The sequence below is a fragment of the Silurus meridionalis genome, chromosome 4, assembly GCF_014805685.1.
Source record: "Silurus meridionalis isolate SWU-2019-XX chromosome 4, ASM1480568v1, whole genome shotgun sequence".
Taxonomy (NCBI): Eukaryota; Metazoa; Chordata; class Actinopteri; order Siluriformes; family Siluridae; genus Silurus; species Silurus meridionalis.
This window is the reverse complement of record NC_060887.1, coordinates 3,658,854-3,681,582: the sequence shown is the minus strand read 5'-3', so window position 1 is coordinate 3,681,582 and position 22,729 is coordinate 3,658,854. Positions and strand designations below refer to the sequence as shown.

General features: G+C 38.4%; 1 protein-coding gene, 1 non-coding gene and 1 pseudogene across 2 annotated transcripts in view; 2 read left to right on the top strand and 1 right to left on the bottom strand.

Moving 5' to 3' along the window:
- Positions 1 to 22,729, top strand: part of LOC124384578 (zinc finger protein 850-like) — a 1,373,244-nt gene that overhangs the window by 719,455 nt on the left and 631,060 nt on the right. The gene's annotated exons all lie outside the window — the stretch shown is intronic.
- Positions 1 to 22,729, bottom strand: part of LOC124384668 — a 920,651-nt pseudogene that overhangs the window by 276,664 nt on the left and 621,258 nt on the right.
- Positions 11,159 to 11,231, top strand: trnav-uac. Its single transcript has one exon. It is a non-coding gene; the product is annotated as a tRNA-Val (tRNA).

Here is a 22,729-nt window from a genome sequence, read left to right as displayed (position 1 = left end):
TGAAAACATCCAAAGATGAGTGTCTAATTCACATAACCAGTCCTACTGCTGTTCATCCACTTCAACTTTCTTCTGCCTTACCAATGCCTAAATGTTTAGGAGGTAGTTTATTTGTGTTGGAGACGTCAGTTTTCTCTTCTATTATCTGTTTTTTCTGTCTCTTCTGATGAGGCTCATATTCATTGGGCAGGTTATCAGGTTTCCTTTTGCCCCTGAATGATGACTTGGGCTGATCATGTGCCCTGTCCTTTATGTTCCAGCATCCAGTGTGCTGGTTGATGTATAAAACTAAATAAAGAAAGGGATAAGAATTATAATTTTTGCATAAATAATGTGGTGATAATGCAGCAACACACACACACACACACACACACACACACACACACACACACACACACACACACACAAAGTGTATATGAATACAGAGGTGTTTCTAATGAAGGGGACAGTGAGGGTACATCACATTCACAAACCCTTGGACAAGTTTGCATGTATTTTTTTTTGTACCTAGTTTAGTTTTGTTGGAGACGTCCGTTTTCACTTTTATTATCTGTTTTTTCTGTCTCTTCTGATGAGGCTCATATTCATTGGGCAGGTTATCAGATTTCCTTTTGCCCCTGAATGATGACTTGGGCTGATCATGTGCCCTGTCCTTTATGTTCCAGCATCCAGTGTGCTGGTTGATGTATAAAACTAAATAAAGAAAGTGATAAGAATTATTATTTTTGCATAAATAATGCTGTAATAATGCAGCAACACACACACACACACACACACACACACACACACACACAGTAAATGAATGTAGGTGTTCCTAGTAAATTGAGTGCACATCACATTTGCCCAATGTAGCTGCCATTTTGTTTACAGACTATTTTCAGAATCTTTGTGTTGGTTCCTTGGACTTTTTATTTTCCAAGACTGAACTCAGAAATAAATTTAGATCAGTGAGTTTTAAGATACAGAGGTTTGATCTGAAGTGTCCCACTTTGCCAGTATTTATACTAATTGGGTAGAGTTTATTCTGGTGACATGAGGCATACATTTCTTTTTAACTTTCCATTACGGTCAGGAACTGGACATTGAGTCCGTTTTAAACAAAGATGTTATGTAGTGTTTAGCGTCTTACATTTTTTGTGAAACATTCCAGCAGATGGCGCTTTATTCTCGGTTTTATTTTCTTCTTGCCCAAAATAACGCATCCAGCAGATATCGCTGTCCAGCAGTGAAAAGAGGTCGCGTATCCATGGCAACATTTGATATTGATGATGAAACAGTATGTGTACAGTTTTGTCTCCAGGTAACGCCTCTGTTTAGTTTACATCTGAGGGGTTCCACTACCACTGCCCTGTATTTACACATTTATATATTCAATCAAGACAGAAGAAGAATGTGATATAAATATACACAGTACTCTGCATAAATAAAGAATAAATAAAAAAGAGTCCAAATTAATAAAAGTCTAAATTAATTCACTATTTTGTGTGACCACATTTTCTCTGCAAATCAGCATTAATTCTTCTAGGTATACTTGCACACACACTTTTAAAAGTTCTGGACAGGTAGTTTGTTTCAAACATCTTGAAGACCTAACCACAGATCTAGATCTACATGTAGATCTTTTTTAATTCAATTCAATTAAATTAAATTCAATTCAATTCATTTTTATTTGTATAGCGCTTTTAACAATGAACATTGTCTCAAAGCAGCTTTACACAGATAATGTGGTGATTAAAAGTAAATATATTCTTTGTAAGTACGTTTGTCCCTGATGAGCAACTGTGGCAAGGAAAAACTCCCCAAGATGGAATAAGGAAGAAACCTTGAGAGGAACCAGACTCAAGAGGGAACCCATCCTCATCTGGGTTGCACTGAATGTCCATTTGAAGCAGATATACAATGTTGCGGGGTACAGTGATGACGATCAGAAGCGAACTGTATTCCTGTGTCAGTGTAGCAGACTGTTGACATTAACTACAGTCCAGTCCATCCTCAAAGCGCCTGTTCTTACTCCGGAATTTCGTGGAACCACCCAAGGTGTTGATGAGAAACCGTGCCAAGCTGAACAGAGTGGCCTCCAGTCGAAGAGAACACTATCCAGAGGCAGACCTGGACGAAGTGGGAGGATCAACGGAGGGGAGAGGGGCAGGAACAGTGGTCACTGGAGCCTCAAGAGCATGTTTAACTCGACTTAAAGAGAGAGAGAGAGAGAGAGAGAGAGAGAGAGAGAGAGAGAGAGAGAGAGAGAGAGAGAAAGAGGGTGACGGGAAGAGAAGGTTATGGATTATTAAGTGTTCTTATTGTTGTATGAAAGTTAATGTCACTTTGCAGTCTGGACTCCGGCAAGACTCGCTATGGCAGCATAACTAAAAGGGAGAACCAGAAGATAACACAGACATGAGGGATCTCTGGGATAAGAGACGACCCACCACACCACCGTCAACAAACCTGAGTGAACGTGTGAATGTGAGGGGACGACAGCATACAAATATACCAGTTTACCAACACTCTATATCAGGGGTGGCCAACCCGCGGCTCCCGAGCCGCATGCGGCTCTTTGGCTGGTCTTATGTTTCTTTCGGAGTTTGTGTGTGTTTGATTTTTAATGTGCGTGTTCGCTTTGCTTAAGTTTAATGCGGTATTTTTAAGACTTAAATGAGCTCGCCCCTACTGGGAAACTTTGCGGTATATCAGACCTTGGCATGAGGCCAATCATAAATTACAGGGATGCACCGAGAATTTTCGGAAATACCTTAATCACCGAAACAACACGGCAGAAACCCAATTGTAATGACGCAATAAAAAAGCGCAGCAGCACACGGTTATTTGGATAAGAGCAACATGTCTGCGGTGTGTGGAGAGCGATTTGCAAAACATGCAATGCTGAAATTTCAAGAGGGGGTGTATCTGCAAAAAGTTTCTCCAAGTCTGGTTTAATTTATCACCTGAAATCCAAACATCCCGATTGCCTTCTAAATATGAGAAGAACGCGCAGAAAAGTAAAGTCAATCCGAGCATGCGCACTCCGTCTGTAGAGGACGTTTTTGAAAAGGCAGGAAAGTTTTCCAGTGATGGTGCCAAGGCAAAAGGCATAACACAAAAAATGATGGATTTCATTGCCATTTAAATTTAATTTTCATTTCGGTGCATCCCTAAAATATTATCGTTGGTGTGGCCCTCTGACACAATTCAGGTTTCTCATGTGGCCCCTTGTACAAATTAATTGCCCACCCTGCGGTATATTCATCTCACGCGCATTTGACGAAAATACCATAGTGAACTCAAGCGAAGTGAACACGCACATAAACAAAAAAAACACAAAGTCTGTGTTTTCTACCCTGAAACACGTGAAATCAAAGCATCGATCTGTTCTGACTGACACACACGTGAAAGAATTGCTTCGAGTGGCAACAACGGAATACGAGGCAGATTTGAAGGGGATTGTTTAAGGCAAGGAATGCCAAAAGTCCCACTAAGTAACATGCATAGTAAAAGAAAAACGCTATTGTAAATTATTATATTTTTGTTTGTGGACTTGGTTAAACAGAGTTTGTGTGTGTGAGACAGTGCAGTGTTCATTGTTGAAAATGACTGTCCTGTGGTCTTAGAACTGTAGGAGTCAATTTCTGTCATTATGTTGGTGTGTGACATTTACAATAAATCTGACTGAGCAGAGATGTGTGTGTGTGTGTGTGTGTGTGTGTGTGTGTGTGTGTGTGTGTGTGTGTGTGTGTGTGTAAGTAAGAGGAAGGGATGGGTGATGTTCATGTGTGCCCATGTGTATGATGTGGCTCTTTGCAGTAACACGGTAAAAAATGTGGCTCTCGGTCTCTGACTGGTTGGCCACCCCTGCTGTAGACCATCTGTCATGGCACTTGTTAATGAGAAGATGTTGGGAACGGGCTACAAACTGTTCGTTGACGACTTCTGCACAAGTCCAGCACTGTTTAGAGATCTCCTAAAAAAGAACATCAGGGCATGTGGGAAAATTCAGTCCACAAACCCTCAAACCATCACCAACAAGCTTCTGAAAAAAGCTCCTCGAGGCCTCATCACTGGCTGAGAGAAGAGGATGTGCTGTTTGTAGAATGGAAGGATAAAAGGAAGGTCCAGATGTGCTCCATCATTCACAGAGGCACTGAAGGAAGCATTGTGCTACTTTTATGTTCATTACTTTCTTCTTCTACTGTTTTTCTAATGTTCAAACACCAGTCTTATGCTTATTGTGTGAATGTTATTATTCCCAGTACATTTGGTTATCAGGCTGCTTTTCCTCAAACAGACGGAGGGAGAAAAGGACTACACACAGTCTCAGAATAATGTTTATAGGAATCTCCTTTTTATTGTATTTTCTTTAAAGTTGAAATATAAACTCATTACACATGTGACTTTTAACCCGTCACTATTCTGGATTGTTTCAGGACCGAATTCATGTATTTATATATATAAAAATAATGTTCTATGATGTACACATTTTTTTCTAAGGAACTTCAGCATCTTTGGATGATGTAAAGCCCAAAGTGTGTTCTTTTAAAAGAGATGTAAATTGTGTATGTAGCACACTGTTGTCAGAAACTTTTACCATTGAAAGTCAGGAAGGTCATTTTCAGCTGTGAGGCCCAAAAGTGGGGCTGAAACCGAACAGGGTTCAAGAAACCGGGTTTATTTTCATATAAGTAACAGTATTTAGTTCAGTAAACTTAAGTTCATTTAAAGGAGAATTCAGTGCTGTTTAGTTCAGTAAAGTCTTCATTTAATCCAAAACTATTCAATTCATTAAGTTCAATTATCCTCAAATTAATATTTTTACATTCAATAAAAACAAATCATCCAGTTTTCATTGATGTTTATTTATTGAATGATGCATTTAATAAACAAGTGGTTTCAACCTTATAGTTGAGGGGGAAAAGTAGATAAAAATGCACCAGTCATTTAAACCAATAGAGAAACATTTATTCCAGCTCATAAATCTTATAAAACATGCAGCATTAAACATGAACTTCCAGCAGATGAACATCTCATAATACTGTCTGGAAGTGAGAAATGTACAGGTTGTTTTTACTCCATACACATGAACTTACTTTGATCAGAAACACAATCATACTCCAAATCAATTAATCAATAAAGTCAATAAAAGAATCCCAAACTGCTGTGTGTCTTGTCCTCGCTATTAATGACGTCATTAGAGCTCCACTACTTCTAATGACCTGCTGTGACAGTGACCTCTAATACACATCACACTGCCACCTACTGGTCATTTATGATTCTGCAACATTCATAGAATCACTCCGGTCAACTTCCGGTTCTCAACTCAGACCCAGTTGACAAATACGGCGTACTAACTGCTTTCTCTATAGAGCTCTATGTAATAGGTGTAGTTTAAACACTCATTAATCAAATACAATTATCAACAGAATGTGAATAAAAGACAGTTTGGACTTTAAAAACCTCTATGTATTATGAAACAGAGATATCTACTGAAGTTAGCATGCTAAGCTAGCCCCGGTCCGTCCTCAGAGAGCATGGAGTCCCGCTGACCTTCACTCGCTTTAAACACAGTTTTTATCTTATTTATGACTGTAATATCGCTCTTCTCTCAGGAACAACAGACAAGTTGTGAAGATGCCATAATATTTTATCTGCTCTTTACCTCTGTAATGTGCGCATGCGCATAGTGAGTGTGTGCGTGTAAGAGAGTAAGCGCATGCGCGCGCGACCAGGTGACGTCACCGACGGTGGGCGGGGCATCTCTGTGTGACGTCACAGTAGGGCAATGTCTATAAGTCGGAATGCGTCTCTGTTTCTCTCATTTCTGAGGTTTGTGCATTTGAGTAAAGACACGTAAACATGGGGCTCTTCAGAAGGTTTAGAGAAATTTTTCAAACCAGAAGAGAAAAGAAATCTGAGCAGATTGCTGAATCGAAGGAGGAGCTTGAACACATGGAGAAAGTAGTAACAGACTTGGATGCATTTAATAATCTGATGATAGAGAAGTTAGCAAAAGAGAGAGAAGAGAAAGCCATTCTGCTACAGATGGTGCAAAAGCTGGAGGCTACTTTGGCTTCTGAGCGAAAGCAGCAGGAACAGGACATAAATGAGAGAAACTCCACACACCTCCAAAACTTCACCGAGCTCCAGTCTTCCCTGAAACTCTATGAGAAACAGGAGAAAACAGTAGAATGTGCGAGAGACAGCTGGGCGAGAGAACAAAAGCGACTGCTGGAACGTGTTGCTCAGTTCGAGGCTAGTTTGGAATTAGAGAGAAATGAATGGAAGGAGAAAAGCAAGAAGGACCAACTAGACATGAGGGAGAGGAACAACTTACACCTCCAGGCCATCAGAGAACTCCAGGATACTCTGAATCTCTGTAAAGAAGAGAGGAAGACTGCAAAAATTGAGAAAGATCATTTGATTAGACACCAAGAGCGACTGGAGGAACGTGTTGCTCAGCTGCAGGCCACTTTGGATTTTGAAAAAAATAAATGGCAGGTAAAAATAAAGATGGCCAAACAAGACATGCAGGAGAGGACCATCCTACATCTTCAAACCATCAGAGACCTTCAAGATTCCCTGAATCAGTGTGAGGAAGAGAAGAATTGTGCAGAGCATGAGCGAGTTAATTTGATTAGAGAACGAGAACAACAGGAGGAACATGTTGCTCAGCTGAAGGCCACTTTGGAATTTGAGAGAAATAAATGGAAGGAGAAAAGAAAGAAGGACCAACTAGACATGAGGGAGAGGAACAACTTACACCTCCAGGCCATCAGAGAACTCCAGGATACTCTGAATCTCTGTAAAGAAGAGAGGAAGACTGCAAAAATTGAGAAAGATCATTTGATTAGACACCAAGAGCGACTGGAGGAACGTGTTGCTCAGCTGCAGGCCACTTTGGATTTTGAAAAAATAAATGGCAGGTAAAAATAAAGATGGCCAAACAAGACATGCAGGAGAGGACCATCCTACATCTTCAAACCATCAGAGACCTTCAAGATTCCCTGAATCAGTGTGAGGAAGAGAAGAATTGTGCAGAGCATGAGCGAGTTAATTTGATTAGAGAACGAGAACAACAGGAGGAACATGTTGCTCAGCTGCAGGCCACTTTGGATTTTGAAAAAATAAATGGCAGGTAAAAATAAAGATGGCCAAACAAGACATGCAGGAGAGGACCATCCTACATCTTCAAACCATCAGAGACCTTCAAGATTCCCTGAATCAGTGTGAGGAAGAGAAATGAGGATGGAAACCGAGTGACTGGAGGAAGCTGTACAGCTGTTCAGCAATATGACTTCAGCACTAGAGAAAGAAAACCAGAGAAAGAAAAAGAGGAGATCAAGCTGGACATGTCCTACATATAATAAAGTACAAACATATCAGTGATTATTGTAACTGTATATTTTTATTCCTTTAAAATAAATAAATATCTTAAATATAGTGTGTGTTTTGTTTCTATTATTAAAGTGTTGGACTTCATTTAAATTTAACTAAGAATTAAAATCCACATGATAAAATGTTGGGAAAAGTTCAAGTATAACTTTTGACAACTGCAGTTAGTAGAAAAACATCAGAAAGAACTATTTTGCATTCAATCCATTAGAAAATGACAATTTATTTTAATACATTCATTTTAATAATTCAGTCCATTCAGTTTGAAAAGATTTGGTTCGGTGAGTTCGATTTAATAGATTCAGTTCAAGTGACTCGGTTCAAAAGAGTTCGGTTCAATCACTTCTATTCAAAACAATGAGGTTCAGGAGAGTCGGTTCACCATTTCAGCTCAACCGAGTCTGAATCCATAGATAGTTCCAGAAATGTCCTTTCAGCAGTCTCTCAAAAAACACAAAATTATATCAATTTTCATTTAACTTCTATTTCATTTATTTATATCACAAAAATTCAGCTTAAACATGAACCCCCTGTTTGTAAAACAGTAAACAGTTTTAGTTTTAGACAGTTTAATATTATAAAGAAAAATATCTTGCTTTGTAAAAGATCAACATCACATATAACTAGACAACAAAACACCATTAATAATATTTATACAGAATTGAGTAAAAAGAAAATCCTGACAGGGCCACTAGAGGGCAGTGTGAGACTGACATCTGACAACCAACTGCAGTTATTATTATTATTATTATTATTATTATTATTATTATTATTATTATTATTATTATTATTAATCATCATTATTAAAGTTTTTGGGGGTTTATGAATGTTCCTTGCTTTGACGAGGATGTGTTGATTATATAACACCCAAATAACATTGTTTAATCAAACCAAATATTGGAAATTTAATAATTTTATCTCTTTGGGTTTCATAAATATGTAAATCTGCATATAATAATAATAAAAATTAAATGAAGACCTTTATGTACTAAAGCACCTCAGTGCAATAAAGTATTACATTCTAAAGTCCAGCAAACACGACATGGGAGTCAATTCCTTGTAGCATTTTCTTGAACTTGGTTTGCAGGAGAAAATCTGGTTTTGTTGAAATAACAGGTTAACAGATGATAACTGGATAAATAACTAATGAATAAACTCAGCCTGGCTTCCACTATTTCCTATAACTTCATGGTGTGACTGATCAACTTTATTCCCCTGTAGTTCTCCTTTTCTCCTTCCTTAGTGTCCAACTTCTCTTACAGCTTTAACGGTCATCACATCTCCTTTACTCGCAGGAGGTCCTGGGTTCAACCCCCAGTGGAGCAATGCCCTTGAGCCTTTTGGAATTCCTATTGTCCATTTTTGTTGCAAGCACAATGCGGAAACACCAAAAGTTGTTTATTTTTTTCGAGGATTTAGTAACAATTTGTGACAAATACATAAACCTCATTCATGTTTGCTAGCTGCATGGCTCCACTGGGGGTTGAACTCAGGAGTTTCTGCGTGTAAAGCAGATGTGATGACCACTACCCTATGGAACCATACAGTCAACTAAACAGCATGAATGAGCAGAAATATCGATTCAGGCAAAATGTTCTCCAGATTGCAACTATACAGCTTCGAAAAACTTGTTTCCAAATGTACCCTCAGCTTCCTGTTCCCAGTTGACAGGATCACGAGTTCTTTTCAAATTTTGTAGTACATGATTAATTCAGTAATATGAGGAAGATTAATCCTCATTATTGATCCTTATAGAGTGTCTAAGAGGAGCTACTCTAAAAAGCTGTAAAATCAGTTTTCAGCCAACGACCCTGCTTCAGTGAAGAAAGACCTGAGAGACATGGTGCAGTCATAAAACCTGGAGCTTAACACGCTCAAAACAGTGGAGATAATTGTGGATTTTAGGTGAAACCCCTGCTCTCCCCCTACTCACCATCATTAACAGCACTATGGCAGCAGTGGAGTCATTCAGGTTCCTGGGCACCACCATCTCTCAGGGCATGTAGTGGGACAATCACATCGACTCCATTGTTAAAAAGGTTTAACAGAGGATGTACTTCCTTCACCAGCTTAGAAAGTTCAACAGGAGTTCCTTTAATAACTGTCTGGTTCTGCTCAGCTGTAAAATCAGACATCAGAGGACTACAGAGGACAGTTTAGACGGCTGCAGTGATTATCGGTGTCCTCCTGCCACTTTTCAAAAACTGTATACATCCAGAGTGAGAAAAAGAGAAAATTGTGTTTACACTACACAATGGAACCAGTTAAGGGACCCTAATGGTGGAATTTATTTCCCGCTAGCAGGATACGGTTTATTTTATATTTACTTTCATTGTGTTTTTATTAAAAATCTTGGCCACCTAGCACATGGGACTCAGCTTTTGTCTCTCTCCTTACAGTTTTACGGCCACTTTTGTGTGTGAAGCAGAGGTGATCACAACCACACTATGGTTTAAAAGAAGAAGAAACACAATCTTACATTATATTTGTTTTATACATGATTCCACTGGGAATCAAACCCAGAACCTCCTGCATGTAAAGCAGAAGTGATGAATTACTACACGGAACCTGTTTTTGTTTTTGCATTAAGTGCATTAAGATGCTGGAGATCTTTCACCGGTGGTCATGAGCCTACTGTGTGTGGTCTTCTGAGGAAGCAGCATTTTACTCAGTAATGTCAGCAGCAGTAATAAACTCATTTGCATCGCTAAAACTATTATTGGGCAAAACATAGGGACATTTGAGTGAGTTCTCTAAGTTTAATTCACATGGTTCCACTGGGAGTTGAGCTCAGGAGTTTCTGCATGTAAAACAGATGTGATGACCACTACCCTATGGATCCACACAATCACCTGCACCTGCATATGTTTCCAGATTGCAACTTTTCAGCTTTGACTCCACTGACTCCACGACCCTGCTTCAGTGAAGAAAGGCCTGAGAGACATGGTGCAGTCATAAAACCTGGAGCTTAACACGCTCAAAACAGTGGAGATAATTGTGGATTTTAGGTGAAACCCCTGCTCTCCCCTACTCACCATCATTAACAGCACTATGGCAGCAGTGGAGTCATTCAGGTTCCTGGGCACCACCATCTCTCAGGGCATGTAGTGGGACAATCACATCGACTCCATTGTTAAAAAGGTTTAACAGAGGATGTACTTCCTTCACCAGCTTAGAAAGTTCAACAGGAGTTGCTTTAATAACTGTCTGGTTCTGCTCAGCTGTAAAATCAGTTTTCAGCCAACGACCCTGCTTCAGTGAAGAAAGACCTGAGAGACATGGTGCAGTCATAAAACCTGGAGCTTAACACACTCAAAACAGTGGAGATAATTGTGGATTTTAGGTGAAACCCCTGCTCTCCCCTACTCACCATCATTAACAGCACTATGGCAGCAGTGGAGTCATTCAGGTTCCTGGGCACCACCATCTCTCAGGGCATGTAGTGGGACAATCACATCGACTCCATTGTTAAAAAGGTTTAACAGAGGATGTACTTCCTTCACCAGCTTAGAAAGTTCAACAGGAGTTGCTTTAATAACTGTCTGGTTCTGCTCAGCTGTAAAATCAGTTTTCAGCCAACGACCCTGCTTCAGTGAAGAAAGACCTGAGAGACATGGTGCAGTCATAAAACCTGGAGCTTAACACACTCAAAACAGTGGAGATAATTGTGACATTTGAGTCAGTGAATTTTCTAAGTTGAATTAATATTTTCCCAGTTAAATTTTGAGAGATATGTTTCTATTTATGCACATTGGACATCAACCTCTCGGCAGCAGGTTCCATAGTGTAGTGGTCATCACGTCTGCTTTACACGCAGAAGGTCCTGGGTTCGAGCCCCAGTGGAGCCATGCCCTTGAGTCTCTGATTCTATATGCTTTTAGTGCATTGCGGTTACAGGGCCCATGCGCACGATGAACATCAGGTGAGGGTCTCTGCCCGAGATGGTTCCTCCATATGAAGAAGGACATGGGTGAGATGCAACCTCCCTGTACTCATTAAAAACTGGATATGCTGAGAGAGCTTGATGTGGTCCTTCATAGGAAGAAAGTGTGAATGACATTGTAAGAGAGGGACAGACGGGTCGACCTGTTAAGACAGATGTAGTGTCATAGAAGCTTCTGTAGTTGGTCACGCCCAAAGCGATTCCTGTAGTGAAACACAGAGCAACGTTCGAAAAAGAAACTCATTTGATTGGCTAAAACTATTATTGGGCAAAACATAGGGACATTTGAGTGAGTTCTCTAAGTTTAATTCACATGGTTCCACTGAGATTTTGAGAAATGTTCCTATACTACAGCTTTTTAAGGTAAATATTTACATCCTGGATTCTTAAGAATACAAGTGTGAACTCAATCTGAATCTGATTTCGATAAGCTCACATCTTCAATGTTTCTTAATAATGTTAATCAATAGTAAATCATACCACATTTTATAGAGCTTGCTGTGAGTTATGTGGCTACTGCTTTGTAGCATTTCTCAGTCATGGCAGGATGAAGAGATTGGCCTTAGAGAGAAGGGTAGCACCTGCCTAGTTCAAATCCAGTCCTTCATTGTCAACCCAGTTAAATGCTCACTTGTCCTTGAAACATGAAAACATCAGTGCATTTATTTACTTCATTGCTGTTTTCCTTTTCAGTTACTTGAAAGAGAAGCAAAATGACGAAACCTAAATTTTAAGGTAAAGTATACTGTTTTTACTTAAGTGTACTTTAAATTCATCATTGTGTTCATATTGTTTGTAATTATATGTTGCTGTTTGTAATGAGATGTTGCTGTCGGTATTTAAAACATACTTCGAATCTCATTTACAACATAACTAATATTTTCCTACAGATTCTACAGTGAAGGTGTTGAGCAACAGCAATGGTGAGTGTCTGTGTTCTTTGTTGTGTTAACACTACTTCAGTGACGGGCCGTGCATTTGGTACCTGTGCCTTCAGTGTGGACTTACCTGATTTAATTCACCTCTTAATACCACCACTATCATGTCGACATTATAGAAACCATCAATACTATACAAAAACACAATATAACAATGAGTGGCATTACAGAGAGAGAGGCATTTTGCATATGGAGGGTGAATACCATTTTACTAAAGCAAGCTTCAAACCTTTACACTACAACCGCAACTGTGCCATCTATATCATGTGGAGCAGTTTAGAATCAATATTTGTCTAATAACATGACAAAAACATTAAAAAATGTAAATTAAATACAACTTACTCTCCAGAGATGCATACTCATAATGCATACTCATAATTTGCAACGCTCCTGTGGTATCAGTGGTATTGCTCGTCTTCACTGGTCTGGAAGTGGTGAACAAACCCTTTCCCGGGCTGAGACAAGCTAACTAGCTTTAGGGTTGGGCTACCTGGCTTTTCTAGATGTCTAGCTTTTCTTGAAAATGGATTTTTAACAACGTCCGAGACCAAATCAGTTTCTCTTCCTACATCAGTCTAACTGATGTATTAATGTGTCTGGATCGCTACAGACATGTTTTGCCAGTCCAACTTGGCTGTAACAGTTTCGCTCTGACGAACCAATCAGAGGACAGAAGAATGCTGATGCTAGTGTCTGTGAGGCGAAGTTGAAATCTGATTGGTTAAAGAAACAGATCCATTGCTAATATAGTCTAAGGTACATCGGCCAGCACAACTGATTCTGAAGACCCTGGGCAGATTAGATTGACATGGCAGCAAAAAGAAAAAAGAATCTAACATTCACATACTGGAAGCAGTGCAGCCAAGAAAAACTCACAATTTCATCGAACAAATATTGGAATTTAGGTTGTAATTGTAGATCAGTGCTTCTGATAATGTTTAGGCCAGCAGAGAAGAACTTGCTGGCCCTGATGGCCCACCACTGCACTACTCTGATTTAGAACTACTACTTTATTTAGAATGATCATACTTTAAATATTCCAGAAGAACAACCAGGAGAGTGAGGTACAACCATTGTAGATTATTTTTATCCTGGCTGATAAAACATTTAAATTGTTTAATATAAATACATTTCCAAATACTCTATTATACATTTGCAGCACTGTGGAGTAAGGCTAGCTGGTCGACTTTGGCTTCAGAGTTAGTGGGCGATTTGGTTGGCAAAAAACTGCTTGTGCCATGCTCCACAAGGTGGAATTTATTTTATGATGCTGTGGCGAGAATAGTTGAAATACCCATGACTGACTTGAGTACCATCTCTAATCATTTAGAGCTAAAATGTATTGGTGAGAGGGAGTTTCAGTTTCTGAGGGAATACTGTGCCATCATAAAGCCTCTCACAGTTGCTCTGGATATCCTTCAATAGCCCTCCTGGATAGCCGTCCTGCCCACAATAGAAGTTTTGATGTTGAAGCTACTGGAGATAAAAGAAGGCCTGATTATTGCAACTGGCCTACCTGATGCCATAGTTCAGGTAAGAAACATTTATCAATATTCAAATGAAGTTTATAGATGTAAACATTAATATTTTTAGCTGAGCAAGCACCAATATAGCGTAAGAAATGGAAAGAGTGTAAAGTGCAGAAACAATTTTTTTGATTCTATTCACACACTGTACTGCACCTACCCACTGGATGAAAAATAAACAGTAATAATACCATAATTAATTTTTTGCAAAAATAAAGTTTTAGTTTTGTCCAATCAGTTGCACGTATATTTTTAGTTTCTTAATGTGTGTGTTTTTGTGATGTTTAAATTATTTTATAACTCATATCTATAGGTCAAAAATCACAGTGGTGTACAGCTTTCATAGAATGTACATAGAGGGAATCTTTCACTCATTCTTAAATCTGTGTCACTGTGGGTTTTTTTTTTTTTTCTGCAGGCAATCAAAACACGATTTGCATCCGTTTTGGAAAGCAACAATGCAATACTGGCAGCTTTCTCATTTCTTATGTTTAAACTGTGATGGTTGAGAGACCAGAGGAAGAAAGAGATGGTCAAAGGAATGCTCACAGCAGAGTGTCACAAGCTCATCCCTCACCCTGGCCCTGTTCAGCAAGCAGCCACGATGCCTGTGTCTCAGACAACACCAGACTCAAGCTCCTTCAATGTGCAGGACTTTTTATGTTTTGAGGAGGCTGATGATACCTTCAGCACTGTGGAAACTGAAGTAATGACCTACTTGAGAACAACCGATACAATTTCCCACAATAAAGGAAATTTCTCTGAAGAAATGCAGCTACTCCATTAAGTGCACCTGTTGAGAGACTTTTCAGCCTGGGAAGTCTGGTACTGTCTCCAAAGAGGAACAAGCTGTCTGACCAAAGGTTTGAGAGACTTCTTCTCATGCGGTACAACCACTGGTTTGGAGGGACATTAAAAAGGACATTAATAACTAAAAAGTTACTTTTAAGAGTAACACATTACTTTTTGGTGTAAATAATCAACAAAGTAATTGAGTTACTTTTTGAATGAAGTAACGAGTAACTGTAACTAGTCACTATTTCTTAGTAACCAGCACAACACTGTCTGGCACAGTCGTGCAGGTGCTTTCATGACTGATCTTCTTAGGGGCTAAAAATGCGATTCTGCAAGTCTCAGCCCCGTAACACGAAAGGAAAGTGTTTTTTCAAACCGTTCCTCACAGAACACGCACATCAAAAGTCATGACATGCAGATTACTCGGTCATACCCTGCAAATTTATATGGACGCAGGTGGGAATCTCATAAAAAATATTACTCACAAATTATTCTTTTTGGTTGAGCATTTTAGTCGCAGTCTGGACCCCTGTATAAGAATGTATGATGTATGGAAGAGATTAACAGCAGCATAATTCAGAGAAAGAAAATTAAAAGCATTTAAAGAGGACTGAGGTGAACCCCTCAAACTGACCCAGAAACAGAGAAGGAACTTTCTGACCACCTGCTGGTTTTTCACAAACAGAACAAAAGTGTCTTTAAAAGTAATATTTATAAGGAGACACGACTGTTTTATGTTGTAGATGTTTTTCTGAAACTGTGGAATCGAGTCATTTCCTGGTGAATCAATCGATTCAGACTTTATTGAATCAATTCCAGTGAACTGACTCAGTGACTTAAACTAAATCTAAGGAGTCAAAATTACCGAACCAAATCTTTTTTAACTGAATTGATTGAATTATTAAAATAAATCTATTAAATGACATTGTTATTTTCTAACGTTTTGAATTCAAAGATTTATTTCTGATGTTTTTAACATAACTGAGGTGGTCAGAAGTTATATTTGAGCAGTAGATGTTATAAGGCTGCATTCAAACTAAACTTTTTGCAGCAATCGATAGTTTTGATCAGTTTAACTTCTGTTCATGTTCAAATGATTTCAATCAGAACCTTTATTTTATTATCATTTACTTTTGTCACATTTTCCCAACATTTCATCATGTGGATTTTAATTCTTAGTTACGATTTAAATGAAGTCCAACACTTTAATAAAAGACACAAAACACACAATATTAAAATATAAATTTGTATTAAATATTACAATAAACTTTGATGTGTTTTGTACTTTATTATATGTATGGCATGGCTAAATCTAAACCTGCCCAGAGCTTTGTAGATTGTTGCTCTCCGGTGCTGCCATTTCCTGTTCTTCGTGAATTATTGAGGAATCTGGTTTTAAAGCGAGTGATGTTTTGTTTGGTCTTTAGTTTTTTCTCAAATTCACTCACAAATTCCAAAGTTTCGTCCAGCTCAACAACAAGTTCCTCCAGTTGCGCTTGTTCTCTCATCAAATTATTTCTCTTGTGCTCTGCCCTCTTTTTCTCTTCCTCACAGTGGTTGAGGGAATCCTGGAGCTTCCTGGTGGTTTGGAGGTGTGAGGTGGTCATTTCCTCCAGGTCGTGTTTGGCCTTCTCTTTTTCTTTCCTGAGTTTATTTTGCTCAGAAAGCAAAGTGGCCTCTTGCAGAGCAAGACGTGTCTCCAGTTGGTCTCGGTCTCTCATTAAATTATTGTTCTCTTTCTTACAGAGATTTAATGAATCCTGAAGGCTCTGATGGCCTGGAGTGGTATATTGTTCCTCTCCTCCATGTCTAGTTTGGCCTTCTTTTCTTTCTCTCTTTTCAAAGTGACCTCGAGCTGAGCAACATGTTCCAGCAGTCGCTTTTGTTTTCTCGCGCAGATCTCTCTCTCACGTTCTACAGATTTCTCGTAGAGTTTCAGGAAAGACTGGAGCTCAGTGATGTACTGGAGCTGTGTGTCATTTCTACGATTTATGTCCTGTTCCCGCTGCTTTCGCTCAGAAGCCAAAGAAGCCTCCAGTTTTTGCACCGTCTGTAGCAGAATGGCTTTCTCTTCTTTCTTTTCTGCTATCTTCTCTTTCATCTGATTAATAAATGCATTTAAGTCTTTTACTACCTTCTCCATGTGTTTCAGCTTCTCCTTCATTTCAGCAATCTGTTTAGTTTTCCTCTTTTCTTTGGTTTGATAAATCTCTCCAAATCTTCTGAAGAGCAACATGTTTACGTCTCTTTACTCACACGCACAAACCTCGGAAATGAGAGAAACAGAGACGCATTCTGATTTACATAAAAGTTTCCTTACTGTGACATCACACAGAGATGCTCCGTCCCCCCGGTTTCTCTCTCTCTCACCCAGTAAACTGGGTCTGTACTGTATTTGTAATGTTTTTGCATTAATGTAATAATATCTGATAGCCATTAGAGGGCACTCTCATGCTGCATGTGGGTGTGTTTGCAGTGTGCAGAGTAAACGAGTAAAAAATGCTGTGCAGTCATGTCTCCGGTTCTTTCTGCGCATGCTCCGAACTTAACGGGATAATATGTGTTTTATAGCATAATGATGCAAACATAACAGTATTTACATTCATCACATTACTGTGCTGGAAAACAATAAAAATTAAAGCAGCGATGAACGGGCCTCGCACCTTGGCTCACCGCCACCGGTTGGCCTGAGGAAAACAGTGAACAGTGGGCGAGGTGCATGTAAGCGAGTAAAGACAGGAGAATTATAGCACAGTCATTTCAAAGTGCCACACTTCCTGCTGCCAGTAGGACCGTAAATGTATATTGTCATAAATATTGTCATCAGTCCAGGACTTTTATCAAACATGTGAAGTTTGGAGCTGATCGGTCATTGTATGCCTGAGTTCCAAACAACTTTCTGTTTTGTGATGTAATCGCAAACATCAGCACTTAGCCAACTGTTGCACGGTTGAACGTGTTTATAGCATGTTTGGTATTGCGTGGCATGTTGAAATGTGTTTCTGAGAGTGAAGTACAGTGTAAAATATGACATTTCTTTTTGCCAGCAGGTGGCGCTATAACTAATACTGAATATGGGCATGTAGATCTGTTCAGATCAGGAGTCGTATCAAACATGAGAAGTTTGGGGCAGATTGGACATTGTATGTCTAAGTTATAGCAACTTACTTTTTGATGGCGAAACATAAAAATTTGTCAGTCCGCCACAGACACACCCTTTAATGAAAACTCAAGATCTTTGCAATTTAACATTTAGATTGTGCAGAACAAATTTAGTGTTGATCTCTAGGAGGAGTTTGTTAAAATACAACATCTGAAAATGGCAAAAATGACAATAAATGTGCTCATAAAATAAAAAATACCCGACTTCCTGTTGGGTTTCGGATTTCGTACCCATAGACTTTTTTGTAGGTATTAGTGTGTTACATGTGTGTACCGATTTTCATACATGTACGTGAAACATAGCTTGAGGCACACACCGTTGAAAGTGTATAGGTGGCGCTGTTGAGCCATTTTGCCACATCCACTTTAGAAAAACACTAATTTAAACATGCAAAGTCCAATCTGCACCAGATTTGACTCTGCATAGGTGGCGCTATTGAGCCATTTTGCCACATCCACTTTAGAAAAACATATCATACCTAAAGTTTCGCCATTTCTGATGTGTGTGCAAAGTTTCGTGACTTTTCGAGCAATTAAAAAAATAATAATAATAAAGAAACGGAGCGATTACAATAGAGTCCTTGCACCATCGGTGCTCGAGCCCTAATAATAATAAAGAAACGGAACAATTATAATAGGGCGTTCTTAGGCCATGAGTGTTTTTTAAACAAGTGAAAGTTTGGTGCAGATTGGACTTTGCATGTTTAAGTTAGTGGAAAAATTGCCTTTTCCTGTTGCCAGCAGGTGGCGCTCTAATAAAAATGGAATAATGTTCTTTTGATGTGTTCAGGCCTAGACTGTTATCAAACATGTGAAGTTTAGCATTGTAAAGAATTGTAGAGAATTCAGTAAATATGTGGGTGAAGTGCTTTAAAGTGGAAAAATAGAAGGAATTTTTATGTTGAATACATTTTGAAAGTATTTATAATGTATGTATGGTAAATAGTAAAAAGTGAAATGCAAGAATAAGTCAAAAGGGTTGCAAACAAAGAGAATGGCATTTATTGTTGTAGAAAGGCAACATGTTATGGTCATTAATGAAAACCAGTCTGACAAAAATGTCATGTGATACTAACATTGTTTGATTTGTGTTGAAAAGTGACAAAAATGCAAAAGGAACTGCTGAAAGTATGTAAAAAGTTTGTGTTTTCCTTGTTGATTAAGGTGGAGGCCATCTTGTCTGTATAGGGGGTAGACTATTTTTCCATGTTTGAGGAAAGTTTTGTTGTGTTCAGAAAGATGATGTTGTCTGTGTGAGTAGTTCAGTGGTGTAGCATAGTGTTGTATTGTTTCACTGTAGTTTTTTTTGCTGAGTCATCTGTAGGTTGTGGCAAGACAGCACTAATTGCAAAATACAGAATGTGAGGATTTGCCTGAGAGATTGAAGTTGTTATTGTTTTCATTCGTTGGATGATCAGTGATGGGGCTGCTCCACTTGCTCCACTTGCAATGTCATTGGTTTGTTGATTGTTGATGTTATTAATATCTGTTCTGTAGAGAGACAGAGAAGGTGAGTGAATATAAGATGAAGAGTATGTGTACAAATAGAGAGGCTGTATATCGGAATTTGCCAAACATATTGAGAATATTAATAGGATATAAGAAAGTTACATTTAACATAAAAGGTAATGATTTTTAAACATTTGTGTAAACATTATTAAAGGAAAAGGAATAAATTGCATCTTTTAACTTTCTGGATTTGTGTAGCATAGGTATCTATAAAATACATATCATATTTTATATTAATAAAAAAGCAATGTTTTTTGAAAGCTGGAGTTAAAGTTATAAATATACTTTATGTCTGAAATAAAAGGGGTGTGACTTTGTGGTTAGGGGTGTATTTTAGGTGTGTGAGACTCTTTATTGTAATGGGCTTTCAAGGATAAGTTTGTCATAGTGAACTGGTGGTGGCGCTGTTCAGTGCATTGTAGCTGCAGTAAAGCGTGCATCACAATACTGTAAAAGGTAAATATTTTGTGTCATGTTTAATGAGTGTAAAGGATTTGTTTTTTTGTTGATTTTGTAGTGAGATATTTATAAATGCATTATATGTGTTTTGTTGTTGCAGGAAAATGGCATTTACAAGTCCGTCCAAAATTCCACGTGTGGAAGGGGAAGAGTTTGTGTTATTAAGAGATCAGTTTTGCTCATTAGCAGTGAGTATTATGCATTTTATATTGTGTTAAATATATTTGTATTAACACTATATCAGTGTTAATGCTACATTTCTAAAATTGTCAGGATATACTGTAATTGGCCTATACAGTTATTTTCTTCCTTTAGTTTTATGAGGTAATTTGTATATATTGTATTTTTTTGGTGCTCAAATTAAGTATTTATACATTGTGTAAAATTTACTTTATTGTTTTATAATTGTAAAAAACTATACATTTATTTACGTAGTAAAATTTATTTGATGTAGTTTTGGATTTTGTTTCCCCTCAATAATAAAAACCTTCATTTAAAATCTGCATGTCGTGTTCACTTGTGTTATCGTTTACTAATATTTAAATTAGTTTGATGATCTGAAACATTGAAGCGTCACAAACATACAAACAAATAAGAAATCAGGAAGGGGGCAAACACTTTTTCACACCACTGTACATTGTTTCTACATCGACCATATATTCTACATATACACATTCTACCATCTACTACATATAGACATCTTACATCCACCACCCCGTGCCTTTAATCACGCTGTGCTGCCCAACCCCAGACTGGGTCATACCAACTTGCAAAAATTGTGATCCAAACAGAGAGACTGCATTACTTTATGTGTTTGAATATTACGATTCTCTGGTGTTCGTCTGTGCAGTTTAGGGGTATAACAGTGTCAGTTGCAGGCCGTGTCTTCAGTGGGGACGTACCCAACTTAATCCACCTCTTAATACCACCACTATCACGTCACAATTATAGAAACCATCAATACAATACAAAAACGCAATATAACAACCTGTGGCATTACAGAGACAGAGGCATTTCTACGGTGGCCAAGAAGCACCAAACCCATTAACAATTTAGAAAACAAATTAAAAAATTCGAAAACACTAACAAATCCAAAAACACGACAATTCAGACAAACCGGAAAAGGGAGGCATAGTTTGTGAATGAAACACGTACCGATCATGTCATTCAAAATATGCAGGAAGTACAACCGTTTTTTATATATATATATATATATATATATATATATATATATATATATATATATATATATATATATATATATATATATTTTTTTTTTTTTATTAAACAATTTGCCATAAACAAACAACGTGGCAATAACAAGTACAATTTACATTACAATACACAGAACAGGTGCATAAAATTACAAATATATACACATATATTCAGGGAAAGAGGGAAAAAAATTGATAAATAAATAAAATGTATAATAATAATAAAATTACTGATCACTTTTCCTGCGACTCTTTGGGCTTGTAGAGGTTATCTCGCTCATGCTCTGCACAATTCTTCTCTTCCTCACACTGATTCAGGGAATCTTGAAAGCCTCTAATGGTTTGAAGATGTAGGATGGTCCTCTCCTGCATGTCTTGTTTGGCCTTCTATATTTTTACCTCCCATATATTTTTTTCAAAATCAAAAGTGGCCTGTAGCTGAGCAACACGTTCCTCTAGTCGCTCTTGGTGTCTCTTTAAATTATCTTTCTCATGCTTTGCAGTCTTCCTCTCTTCTTTACAGAGATTCAGAGTATCCTGAACCTCTCGAAAGGTCTGGAGCTGTAAGTTGTTCCTCTCCCTCATGTCTAGTTGGCCTTTCTTGCTATTTCTCTCAAATTCTAAATTAGCCTCGAGCTGAGCAACACGTTCCTCCAGTTGTTTTTGTTCTCTCGCCCAGCTCTGGCTTCTCTCAGTTATGTCCTGTTCCTGCTGCTTTCGCTCAGAAGCCAAAGTAGCCTCCATCTTATGCACTATCTGTAGTAGAATGGCTTTCTCTTCTTTCTCTTCTGTTATCTTCTCTATCATCAGATTAGAAAATGCATCCAAGTCTTTTACTACTTTCTCCATGTATTCCAGCTTCTCCTTCTTTTCAGCAATCTGCTCAGAATTCCTCTCTCTTCTGGTTTTAAAAATTTCTCTAAACCTTCTGAAGAGCCCCATGTTTGCGTGTCTTTACTCAAATGCACAAACCTCGGAAATGAGAAACAGAGACGCATTCTGACTTACATACAGGTTGCCCTACTGTGACATCACAAAGAGATGCTCTGCCCTCTTTCTGTGACGTCACCCATGCCCCCCTCACTCTCTCTCTTACACTCAAACACTCACTATGCGCATGCGCACATTACAGAGGGATAAAATATCATGGCGTCTTCATAACTTTTCTGTTGTTCCTGAGAGAAGAGCGATATTACAGTCATAAATAAGATAAAAACGGCTGTAAACTGTGTGTAAAGCGAGTGAAGGTCAGCGGGACTCCATGCTCTCTGAGGACGGACCGGGGCTAGCTTAGCATGCTAACTTCAGTAGATATCTCTGTTACATAATACATAGAGGTTTTTAAAGTCCAAACTGTCTTTTATTCACATTCTGTTGATAATTGTATTTGATTGATGAGTGTTTAAACTACACTTATTACATAGAGCTCCATAGAGAAAGCAGTTAGTACGCCGTATTTGACAGTAAATGGTCTAAAAAAGGTTAGAGAACAAGCACCTGCACCTTGGTATAATAGTCATACGCATGCCCTCAAGGGAACAGCACGTAATCTGGAAAGGAAATTGAGGAAAACTAAATTGGAGGTATTTAAGATTGCGTATAAAGACAGTATGCTCAGCTACAGGCAGGCGCTAAAAGCTGCTAGAGCTGAACACCTGAGCAAACTCATAGAAAACAACCAAAACAATCCCAGGTTCCTTTTCAGTACTGTAGCTAAACTAACTACAAATCAGGGCTCTGAAAATTGTGTTTCATCACAGTTTAGTAGTGAGGACTTTATGAATTTCTTCACTGAAAAAA